Source organism: Balaenoptera physalus (genome assembly GCF_965194825.1).
Source record: "Balaenoptera physalus genome assembly, chromosome: 1".
In the NCBI taxonomy this organism is placed as follows: Eukaryota; Metazoa; Chordata; class Mammalia; order Artiodactyla; family Balaenopteridae; genus Balaenoptera; species Balaenoptera physalus.
Window position 1 is genome coordinate 49,271,070 of NC_138882.1, and position 12,441 is coordinate 49,283,510.

A 12,441-nucleotide genomic window follows, 5' to 3' on the forward strand; every position below is an offset into this window, starting at 1 on the left:
GTTAATTTCTGCTGTACAGCAAAGTAATTCAGTTATACATATATACATTCTTTTTCATATTCTGTTCCATCATGGTTTATCACAGGATATTGAATATAGTTCCCTGTGCTATACAGTAGGACCTTGTTGTTTATCCATCCTATATATAATAGTTTGCATCTGCTAATCCCAACCTCCCACTCCGTCCCTCCCCCAACCACCTACCCCTTGGCAACCACAAGTCTGTTATCTATGTCCCTGAGTCTGTTTCTGTTTCGTAGATAGGTTCATTTGTGTCATATTTTAGATTCCACATATAAGTGATATCATATGGTATTTGTCTTTCTCTTTCTGACTTACTTCACTTAGTATGATAATCTCTAGTTGCATCCATGTTGCTGCAAATGGCATTATTTCATTCTTTTTTATGGCTGAGTAGTATTCCATTGTATATATGTACCACATCTTCTTTATCCATTCATCTGTCGATGGATATTTAGGTTGTTTCCATGTCTTGGCTATTGTGAAAAGCACTTCCTCTTAAGTAACACGAAATCTAATTGGTTTTTTGTTGCCATCAACTACTAAAAGCCATAGGACATCATAGCTCTTGATCCTGAAGTGTCACTAAAATAATAGAATCCAACAGTATGTTAGAATGATGATTTCCCCAGATAGATCCTGAAGACAGTTTTAGAATTAATGTGAGCCAGTTGTGTGTTGGTAAATGCTTAACAATTGGCTCTCAGAAATAAATAACAAAAAATAAAGCCCTCATTTGTAGTATCTGCCACTTTTTGTGGTATAAATACTCTCACTGTGGCCATTTCAAATTAACAATGAGATATTACTGAACACAGAGTTGGAGAAAAAACACATACAATGACTCTTAAGAGCCCGTGCAACCTGGCTCCAACACACCACTGATTGAGGGCTCATGGGATAATGAAATATCCCACATGGAAGGGACCTCAAAGTCCATGGACAAATGTTTCTTGTTCATGGTGTATTGCAATCATTTCTGACAGAGGTGTCACAAGTGAATTGCTACAAATGCTGTATTTCCTTAAATCACTTCATTGATTCAAAAAAAGCTTTTGGGGAAAAAAAGAAACATTAAACCTACACAGAATTTATTTTATTTACTAACTAGAGCACATTCAGTACTTAAAGGTTCTTCTTATTTACTTTTGGCCATGGGCAGCTATGCAGAGCATTGTAGTGAGAAGCTGCTATTTTGGGGAGCTTTACTGCTTCTGCAGACTTAATATTGACCTTGAAATTGAGACATATTAAAGCATACCTGGGTTTGGTCTACATTTCTTATTGGATTAAGCAGATATTTTGTTTTCTTCTTAAATTATGTATTGAGGATTGTTAAACAGTTAGTTCCTCTTGAAAATCAGCCAGGAGATTTTGTCAGATCCATGTTTGGAGTCTCTGAGTCCTTCCTGATGGATTAGTCAGTTACACCACGTTATTCCACCTGGATGTTTGCTGCCTCTAATTTCATTGTGTGTCTCTCAACAACAAAATAAAACCCTGCTCGGGTCTAAAGGACACCTCGTTGTTGCTTTACCAAAAAATGTGAAGGGTGTTCACTCCTCTTTTGACAAACTTTGATTCACTTTTCCTAGGTGTGTCTGCCTGAACTTATGCACTAGGAACTTTTTCATTTCAAGGCTGAAATGTGGGGTAATATTTTGGTGAAATTTTAAGCAAATTTAGAGAACTACATTAAGTAAAATTCAACCAAGCACCACATGTAGTCTAACTTTGGAATTGCAAAAAAAAAAAGTAAAAATATGAAGATATAATACAACAACTACAAGAACATAACCTTTGACTATTAAAATTAAAATAATATTCATTAAGTTAGGTGTCAACATTTATAAGAGATGCACTGTTGTTGGCTTTCCAGATGGAAGAAGGCAGCCACAAGCCAAGGAATGTGGGCAGCATTTAGAAGCTAGAAAAGGCAAGGAAACAGATTCTCCCTTAGAGCCTCTGGAAGGAACGCAGGCCTGGTGACAACTTGATCTTAGCCCAGTGAGACACATTATCAGATTTCTAACCTATGGAACTGTAAGATAATAAATTTGTGTTGTTTTAAGCCATTAGGTTTGTGGTAATTTTTTACAGCAGCCATAGGAAATGAATGCACATGTACTTCTTTACATTTTCCAGTCTCTCTACAGAGAGAGCATAGGTGGGGCTGTGAGACTAGCTCTGGCTCTTGGAACGGGGGTGGATGTGATTTGCACCCTAACTAAACAATGCGCCATAATCTCTCTCTCTGCTGGTTGGACAGCCAAATGCAGAAGGTCAGTAGAGTATTCCAAGGAGGCTCTAGCGGACGGCAGAGCCACTGTTTGCAAGGAACCTTCAATCTGAAGTCACCATTTGGAAGTGTTGCCTAAGGGGGCTGCCTCAACCAAACGCAGGAAGGCTAATCCCCTGAGTCTGCAGAGTTCATGTTTCCTGCAGCAGAGCTTCTCCTAGTCTAATGCCAGAATCTCCAAATCAGAGATTCTGGAATTTTTTCTTTTTTTTTTTTTTTTTACTATTCAAGAACATTGCTGCTTATTTACAAGTGACTGATGCTATGCATTTATTATAATAATGGAATTTTTTTTAAAGAATTTGACACGAGTTTTTTTTTTTTTTTTTAAAGATTAAACTATTCTAAATGGGCAGTCAGAACTTTGGTGGGCTTCCTTAGCCTTATTTTGTAATTTTTAAAATTTCACATAGCACCTGGAGAGCATTGTAATAAAATTTCCATACCTAGGGCTTGTGAAGTTCTTAAACCTGTTCTGCTTTCCGGGCCACGGAGGTACCCACAGCCTCACAGTTCAGACAGATCACTGGTCTCTTACAGGATTTTCTGGCCCTTTCCTAAATATGCTCTCTACTCCCCTAAATTTCTACTTTTGTTCAGAGAGTCCCTTTTCTTGGAATATGTACCCCAACCCCTCCTTCAAGCTCAGCTCAATCCCTTTTCTTTCAAGAAGCCTTTCTAGATTCTCCAAGGAATATAAATTTTCTTCCTCTATGATTCCCTGCATTCTTTCATCATAGTTATTGCATTTGTATCTGTCCTCTCTCCCCCAGTACACACAATACACATACTAAAATGTAGCTTCTAGAAGGCAGGTACCATCCCATACTCACTGTTGCCCTCACCATAGCGTAGTGCTCTAAATGCAGTAAATGTTCAATGCATTTGTAAATTTTAGCAGAACCATCTGTGGCTGGTGAGAGAGTTTTGCTTTGTTTGTTTGTTTACCAGGCAGGGTCATGTGGTGCCTTTTAAATGATCACACAGGACTGCTCCATTTATGTGGAGCAAGGGTCGCCACAATGTACCTTGTTTATCTACCAAAAAAATAAAAATCTGAAAGCTTACTCTAAGCCAGTCACTGTGCTGAATGCTGGAGTACTGTGTACCCCGTGTAACTATCATATGTCATCAACTAGGACGGCTGCAAACCACATATAGAGTGTACCTACTATGTGCCAGACTTTGTGCAGATGACTCACATCAGCCTGAGCCTCTGGGCAATCCTTCTCTTTCCAGGACTTCTTCCTCTTCAGGGAAATCTAGCCTCGCAGCCTCTGGGGATTGAACTGCTCATTTGTTCATGTTTGTTTGCACATCAGGATTTTTCACTTTCAGGAACAGTTTGTCTCTCTGGCTCGAATTTCTGTGTTCCCATACCATTATTTATGATGTAACTGAGAATCTATTGTACAGAATTAAACTCAGTTCCATTTTGAAATTGTGCAAGAGATCTACCCCACCCATTTTCTTTCCATTTAAAATGCAAGAGGGGTGTGTAGGAGCCGTTTATTAAGGGGCCCTGGAGCTAACCCCAGTCCATTATTTCTCCATTTCTTTACAACTCACTGAGAAGGGTGGGGGAGAAGGGAAGGGGAGACTATTCTTTCCTGACTGATTGTTTGGCCAGATCCACAGGGATCCCTACTTTCCTACACCCATCAGGGAAGTAGCGTTCAGAGGGTCATCCCAGGGGCAGGGCTGGCTGTGTCGGGCTGATGAATGGGAGGTGGAGTTTGGCCAACAACCGGGAAAGTGTGATAGGAGACAATAATCATTAGAACATTTAGACATTGAGAATAGGATCCATGTTTGTCTTACGTATCCTGGGTACCAACACAACAACTTGGCTGAGTAACTGCCCCATAATGTTTAAATGATGTCCAATGAATGATTGAATGCATGAATGCCATATTCTTGCTTCCTTCTCCAAACACTCTTTATAAAATTATGGCAACTCATTCATGTCTCCTCTATAAATCAGGAATTTGGTGAGGCATACAGTTTATTGCTTTGGAATCATTTTGCTTAATCACAAAGGCCCCAGGGGCTTGGGCAAGGAAAAAAGCACAGGTTAGGGAGAGAGGGTAGGATAGAATCTTTCTAGAGACTTTTCAAATAGGCTAGAGCCCCACTTCCCTGTATGGTTAGTTTCAGGCTTCTAAGCCATCCTTCCAACATGTTGAAAGCTCTATGAGAACCAAGTTCAGCCGTATATGACAAAGGTTAAATGCTCTGCAGTCTATAGCTCTGGGTTCTAATCCTGGTTCTCCACTGACAACAAGGAAGTCACTTAAGCACCCTGCCTTCAATTTTTCATCCGTAATATGGGGATGATAATAGTACCTGTTTCATAAGATTGCTATGAAGATTAATTTGTGTATTATTCACATACGATACTCAGCCCAGCCCAGGGACATAGTACGCTCTGAATAAATGAGAGCTATTATTATAATTAGCTCAAAACATAGCACACAGAACATCACAGACATTTTTTGATTGCCTGACTGAAATGGGATCTAGCTTGGAGGAAGCAGAACAAATTAGAGTCAGACAGTTCATCAGGATTCCTTCTAGATCTGTAGTTCAAGCTTTTTGCCTTGGTCATTTCTCCAAATGTGAGCACTTCGGGCTCTTTGCAATGAGGGAAATGGGTATATTTGCAGGGATAATTTACAGTTTAGGGAAGCTCTCTGAAGGGATAGTTTTCAGGACTTGGCTCATTCTTGGCTAAGTGCCTTAAAGAACTTGAAGGGTGTTGAAGAGCTATTATTCATCTCCATTGAGGGCCAGGTAAGAGGAAATGGAACCCAATGGCAGCTGGCACACTTCCTGCTACACAGGAAGAAATTCCAGGAAGCAATTTAGTCTCCTCAGGAGGGCAGGTAATATCCTTCCAGGAAAAAAATTAATGAACTTTATTGAGGTATAATTTATATACAGCAAATGCATTCATTTATTGGGTGGAGTTCAATGAGTTTTAACAAATGAATGCGTTCCTGTAATTACTACCACAATCAGGGTTGAACGCATTTCCATTGACCCAAAAAGTTCCTTCATTCCTTTTTTAGGGCCAACCTCCCTGCATCTTGGGTCCCAGGCCATCACTGATGTGCTTTCTATCATTATTTTGCCTATTCTGGAATTTTATATGAATGGAGTCACACGGTATGTACTCTTCCGTGTGTGGTGACTTTTGCTCATCCATGTTGTTGTATATACCTGTCGTTTGTTCACTTTTTTTTAACAGTAATATTCTATTATACGGATATAGCACAGCTTCTTTCATCTATCTATTCACATGTAGATGAACATTTGGGTCATTTCCAGGTTGTGATCATGATAAAGTTGCATTTGTGTACAAGTCTTTGTGCGTATGTTTTCCAAAATGGCTGCACCATGTTACAATCCCACCGGCAGGTGTATGAGCGTTCCAGCTGTTCCACATCCTCACCAACACTGGGACTCGCGAGAGGTAGAATAATAATAGCCTCCCAAAGATGGCCGTGTCCTAATCCCCCAAACCTCTGAGTATGTCACCTTCCATGGCAAAAGGGACTTTGTAGCTATGACTAAGTTAAGGATCTTGAGCTGGGAAGGTTATCCTGGACTGTTTAGGTGGACCAACGTAATCATAAGAATCTTTAAAAGATGGAAGACAGGTAGAAGCATGAACAGGCAGTTACGGAGGGAGAGCTAGTATCTTTGGTGGCTTTGTCTTAAACACATGGTTTATCCCACTCATCAGTGGTTGAGCCGAGCCTTTAAACCAGATTTGCCTAGTTTATATGTACATTCACTCTGCTGCTCAGCCTTCTCAGTGCAAGACACTATCAGGACCCCTCTCAACAGAGGGATAATTGTGGGGTTTGCTGGATGACATTGGGAAACTGGGGAGAGGGTGACAAAAGGAGCTGAGAAGGGAGTTTTGGGAAACATAATTCCAGGTTAACCAAGTTGACTTGTACAAATCACCCTGTGTGGCAAACCCTGTAAACCTCTTCCCATGTGTTGCCCTCAAAAGCAGCAGGGTGCACCACCCACGGGAGAGCCCAGACATTACCCAGGGGTCTTCGGGCACTAAAATTGCTTGTGCAATGAAATCTTGCATTGCTTTCGGGAGTAATTCAGAGACTTAGTATATGACTGATGTTCATTTACTTTCTTTTTCTTCTGTCAGAAGATTAGAGGAGGGCTTATCATTTCAGTTTTGACCATTGGTTTAAAATATAAAAATGAACAAACAAGTTAATTTAAAAAAAGAACTCTTTACAGACAGGCAAGGTGATAAATTTTTCAAGTATTGGAGCATAGAGGACAGTTAGTGCTGGGCCTGGCTTCCATTTAAAACAAAAGGAAGTAAAGTTAAAAACAAAAAATCCTTCAGTAGTTGTATGCCAAGGATTCCGGCAAAGACAAAACATCCTGAAAGCTCAGGATGAGTCATCAAATTTGTTTGCCAAGGCTTATCCAGCTAGTAAGGGCTGTACTTTCGTGCGGGGAGAATTCCTGTTTGCAGCTTACTGGTAGCAGTCACCACACCAGTAGGTTCATATTAGCTGCTCACCATCAAAATCAGTATGGACAAATAAGACTAACTACGGGGCAAAATTATTCCCAAAGTTCAGGGGTCTCCTGCCTGCCTCACTGTATCCACACTCCTTGCACAGAATCCATTCTTTCCTGCCTCAGCTCAACATCTATCTCTCATTGGTTTCATAGTCATCAGGCTAAGAAATTCTCTCCAGCAACAATGTTAATTTTGCCAACATGCAAATTCCCACGGATATTTAGAGGAGTAAAGCAGCTTTCCATGAGCATGTGTGTGCACGTGTGCACACACACATAGGGCAGAAGAGAGGTGGGTGCCCTGAGATGGGCAGGTCAGCCCCCACCCCGGAGCTCATTACATTCATTACATAATTATTCATCAAGCACCTACCTGTGTACCAGGCACTGTGCTACATGATGTGGAAACCATGGAGAATAAAATAGATGACGCTCATATCTTTTCTGGACAATGCCATTTAAAAACACTCATATTCTCTGTGAAAGTTAATTTGTGTCTATGAGACCTTTATCTGAAAGTGTGAGTTTGGAAAATAGCATGGCATATTTATTCCTCTCTATTTTTCACATTTCACATGCCCTCATCTCCACCCTATTTCAGTCCTTATCTGGCTTCAGTAGATTAGTCTGTCAGTAGATTAGAGAGCAGGGGCCTGTGCGTCATTGTCTATTTCCTTAAAATTCTTTGTCATTGACTTTTGGAAAGACAAGACTTAGGGGAGCCATATCCCCAATGCGAAAACTGCAGAAACATCAGTCATGCTGTCTTATCGCCTGTAACCAGATGATAAGTCTCTCATGTCTTTTTTACAGGCTCAGGTTGTAAGTTTCTTCGGAAGACACCATCCATTTATTTAAAAAATTTGAAAAAAATATCCCCAAACAATAGAGATAGTGATGTGGATTCATGTGGGACAGAAGCTCTCAAATCATCTCAGACCAGCAGATTCCCTGAATCAGAGTGATCACCACATTGTTCCATTTTCACTCAGACATTCTCAATCTCCAGGGACTTTGCGGCCATAGTTGCCATAGCTGGGTCTTTCCCAAGGTTCTAGCAGAGAGTCCAGATGAATATTCAGTTAAACATGTCTGCCAGCCTCAGCCATACCCTCAGTGGAGCCAGGTCATCCAACCTTGTTCCACAAGCGGAGTGTCTCTCCTTTCTCTGGAGATCGTGCTTTCAGACTTTCTCCATCCTCCTCACGGGGTTGAACCCTCAGCTTTCCCTTCACTTCCTACTTAACAGAAGACACGGACAAGTAGTCAGATGAAACTTCCTTCAGCTTCCTGCCTGTCTTGTGCCTACCCTTTCCCTTTCCTTCCTATTCTTTTTTTTTTTTTTTTAATTAATTAATTTATTTTTGGCTGTGTTGGGTCTTCGTTTCTGTGCGAGGGCTTTCTCTAGTTGTGGCGAGTGGGGGCCACTCTTCATCGCGGTGCGCGGGCCTCTCACTATCGCGGCCTCTTGTTGTGGAGCACAGGCTCCAGACGCGCAGGCTCAGTAATTGTGGCTCACGGGCCTAGTTGCTCCACGGCATGTGGGATATTCCCAGACCAGGGCTCGAACCCGTGCCCCCTGCATTGGCAGGCGGATTCTCAACCGCTGCACCACCAGGGAAGCCCTCCTTCCTATTCTGATGGAAGAGGTGCCCACGCCTTCTGTCTGAGACTGAAGCTGTGCCCGCGTCCCGCCCCCTGCGGTCTGCTCAGGGACCACACCTTGGTCAGCATCCTCTCTGCTGGCTTCTTTCCACTAGTTTTCACACATACTCTAATTTCTCCCATTTAAAAAAACAAAACAACAACAACAAAAAACTCTGCCTATCCCACATAATCCCCCAGCAGCTGCCTTCTCTCTCTTCTCCTGTTCATGCATTTACATCCTCAGCTCCTTCTAGCCCAGTCTAACCTATTGCAGTTTGGTTTCTGCTCCCATTACTCCACTGAAACTGTTTTGGGGATGGTCTGTGTTAATCACGCAGGGATGCAACTAATCTCCCCTCCCACTGACACCTGGCTGTCCTTCAATCCTACCCTCTGGGGCTAGTTGTTGGTTTTTCTGTTTTTTTTTTAAATACCCTTGGATGAATCTAGAATAGGTCCATGGCTTTTCTGACTGCTCTTAAATGGTAAGAGACCCTCTGGTCACTCTGAGTTTCACAAACAATTTCATTTCCAATATTAAAGTGTCTGGTCCAACTTTTATTTAAGGATACATCTTCTCTCCTTCCTGAGCTCAGGACAGCTCCGGGTTTGAGAAAGCGGACTGTGGTTGGCTGCCCAGTTCCACTCTCCCTATTCCCCACTCCCAGACTTGAAAGCTACAGGCTCTGATCCCGCAAAGATTGGAGTGAGGAAAGAGAAGAGATAGGGCTCAGGAAAGATCTCACTTGGCTGGCAATGATGGATTGCAATTTTTCTCTGGACGCAGCAGGTATGTATTTCAATCTGACTTTCTATCAGGGCACTTTGTAGATTCTTTGGAGGAATCTCTCTCCTGTTATTCCCTTGAATGGACAAATGCATCCTTTGGCTGGTCACTTAGGATCCCCACTTCCTCTCCCCTCCAAGAGGCTGTCCCAGGTGGGGTTTAAGAAACACAGCAGGCTCTCTCCTATGGCCCACATGTGGTTCCAGAAAGCACTCTTTAATTCTTGGCCCTGACAAATCCTAGGAATGTAAACTGTCAAACACAGCCACTTCTCCTGGCTCTGCCCACAGACCAGGATTCTCCCAACCACAGCTTTCCACATTTAGATGCCTCAGGCACGTGACAGAGTCCTCTGTGCCCTAAAAGTTGCAGAAGGCACATACCGAGCTTTCCAGTTGGTTCCATGAAAGTTCTTCTCACTTGATTTGTATGAGACAAGGGGAAAGTACTTCCTTTTCTCTCCCCACCTCCCTAAGACTTGCAGGGCACAGATGACTCTTCAAAAAACGACCCCCTCTCTCAGCCTCTTTAAACATCCTGTATAAAGTGATCAGCTAATGGTCTAGAAAAATTTCCAGACACCTCCTTTGCAAGTCCAGGATAGGTATTTAGTACCTTACTGTGAAAAATGGGAGTCTCATTTTAACATTCTCTTGCAACCGTATCTCAGCTTTTATCTTATTCCACCTGTAACCAGCCCTTATCTCCTGAAATTCAGAGAAAATAACATGAGCAAAGTAAGAAGACACTGAAAATCCAGAGCACATGAGTAGACCTCTATGATTGGCTGTGGTCAAATTCTGGGGCAGGAGAGAACTCATCTTAAAGTAAACCTTCCTTTGACATGCTGCCTGGTTGTTTTTTACTTAGACTCATTTCTTGGGTCTCTGAGGCCAGCTCCTACTCCGTGGCATGCCCCAACCAGGAAACAGTGACAGCGGCTAGAGAAGAGGCTCAGATGTGGGCTCTGTCAGTCTGAGAAGGGCTAGGTTAGCCAGGCAAAGAATTCCAACTTTGTCCTGTAGGACCCAGGGAATCTGGGGAGGTTTTTTAAGCAGAGGAGCATTCTAATCTGACCTGTGTGTGAGAAGGATGACCCTGAATGTGATGTCCTTACCTTTTCTTTATTAGGCACAAGTACTTTTTTCTTCTTTTAACCTTTGCTGTGGGGACTGCAACACTCCCAATGAACATTTTTCTGTCCCCACTTGTCTTAGTTTGCTTGGGCTGCCATAATAAAATATCACAGACTGGGTGACTTAACAACAGAAACTTATTTTCTCATGGTTTTGGTGACTGGAAGTTCAAGATCAGGGTACCGGTATGGTTGGTTCCTGGTGAAGGCTGTTTTCCTGGCTTGTAGACAGCTGCCTTCTCACTGTGTCCTCATGTGACCTTTGCTCATTGTGTGCATGCAGAGAGAGAGTACTATGGTCTCTCTACCTCTTCTTCTAAGGACACTAATTCTACCAGGTCAAGGCCTTACTTTCATGGCCTCATTTAACCTTAATTACTTCTGTAAAGGTCCTATCTCCAAATATAGTCACATTGGGGGTTAGGGCTTCAACTTATGAATTTGGAGGAGAAACAAGTATTCAGTCCATAACAATACCCAATAGATTTTTTTAAATAGTTGGGAATATCCAGCTCTTAAAATATTCCAGGAGCTTAAATGCAGTGGGGCCCCATGACATCAATCAAGGTACAGTAATTAATCAGCAGATAAATGCAAGACCTATTTTAGTCCAGCTGTTGACCAACTTTGATTGTCTCCTTTAACCTGTCCAGGCTATCAGTTTATCCCAGTTAAATTTGTGCTACTTGGATTTCCCCAGGAATTCCTATTGACTCTCCTAAATCTGACTCTGGGGGCTTATCAGGCACAGAGTTCAAATTCTGGCTTCCCAAGTGATCCCTATGAATCCAGTTTCCTTGCCATCCCTGCTCCTCAAGCATCCAGAGTTGTATCAGATGCCTCTGTGCCTGGTGTATGTCTATGAACTCTATGGGGAAGCTGGGTGCCCCATTCTGATGGGAAGCAACAGTTACTCATGAGTCTCTGTGCCCTGGTTGGGGCATGTCACCTCAGGGGAGGAGCTGCTCTCATAGGATCCAAGAAATTGAGTCTGAGTCAAAGTGAAAAAACAACCAACTAGCGTTTCCAACAGAATGTCGCTCTGAGGTGGCTACATGTGGAAATTAAGTAGGCAAGGGTGAAAAATATATTTCATAAATATTTTTACTTCAGTTTTGTTAATATATCCCATTGGCTTTTCTTTCTTCCTTCCTCTCTTCCTCCTTCCTTCCCTCTTTCCTTCCCCCCTCCTTTCCTCCCTCCCTTTCTCCTTTCTCTCTTCGTTCCCTTTCTTTCTTCTTTCTTTCTTTCTTTTTTTCTTTTAAAAAAAATAGTTTTGGTGGATTTTAAAAAATGAGGTATGATCTCTGCAATTTAAATAGCAAAACACTGTCTATGAATTACTACATACACCTGACCCATAATTAATTCTAAAAGTTAGTCCCCCTGTCATTATTTGTACAATTTATAGAAAACTCTAAATAACCACAAAGACCATCTCAATTCCAAAGCATAATTAAAAACTAGTCCTATCCTATAAACAATCTGTATTATTCTTCATTATTCCTTTTCTCCAGAACCAGACTTAAGTATAGTTCCTGATATTTTTCTCTATGTTCTCCCAATCATTGTATGGGTTCAGCCATGCCTTAAAAATACATGTAAATGTTTTTAGGTTCTTTTTCTGATCACAAAAGCATAATTTCTGTGGCAAGAAATTTGAAAAATTCAAATAAGCATAAAGGATAAAATAAACTCATGTATGAACAGAAATAACCATAGTGAACATTTGGCTGCCTTGTTTTTAGTATGTACATATAACACTTTTTCACCACTCACTCATTTTTCCAACAATTATTACTGACCCCTCTCAAGGAGCTTACCTTCTGGTGGGAAACGAGACAATAAATAAAGTCTCAGGTAGTGATGAGTTCTATCATAAAGAGAAAACAGAATGATATGACAGCAAGTAATATTTAAGTTGAAACCCGAATGACAAGAAGAAGCCGTGTGAAGATCTAAGGAAAAAAACACTTCAGGCAG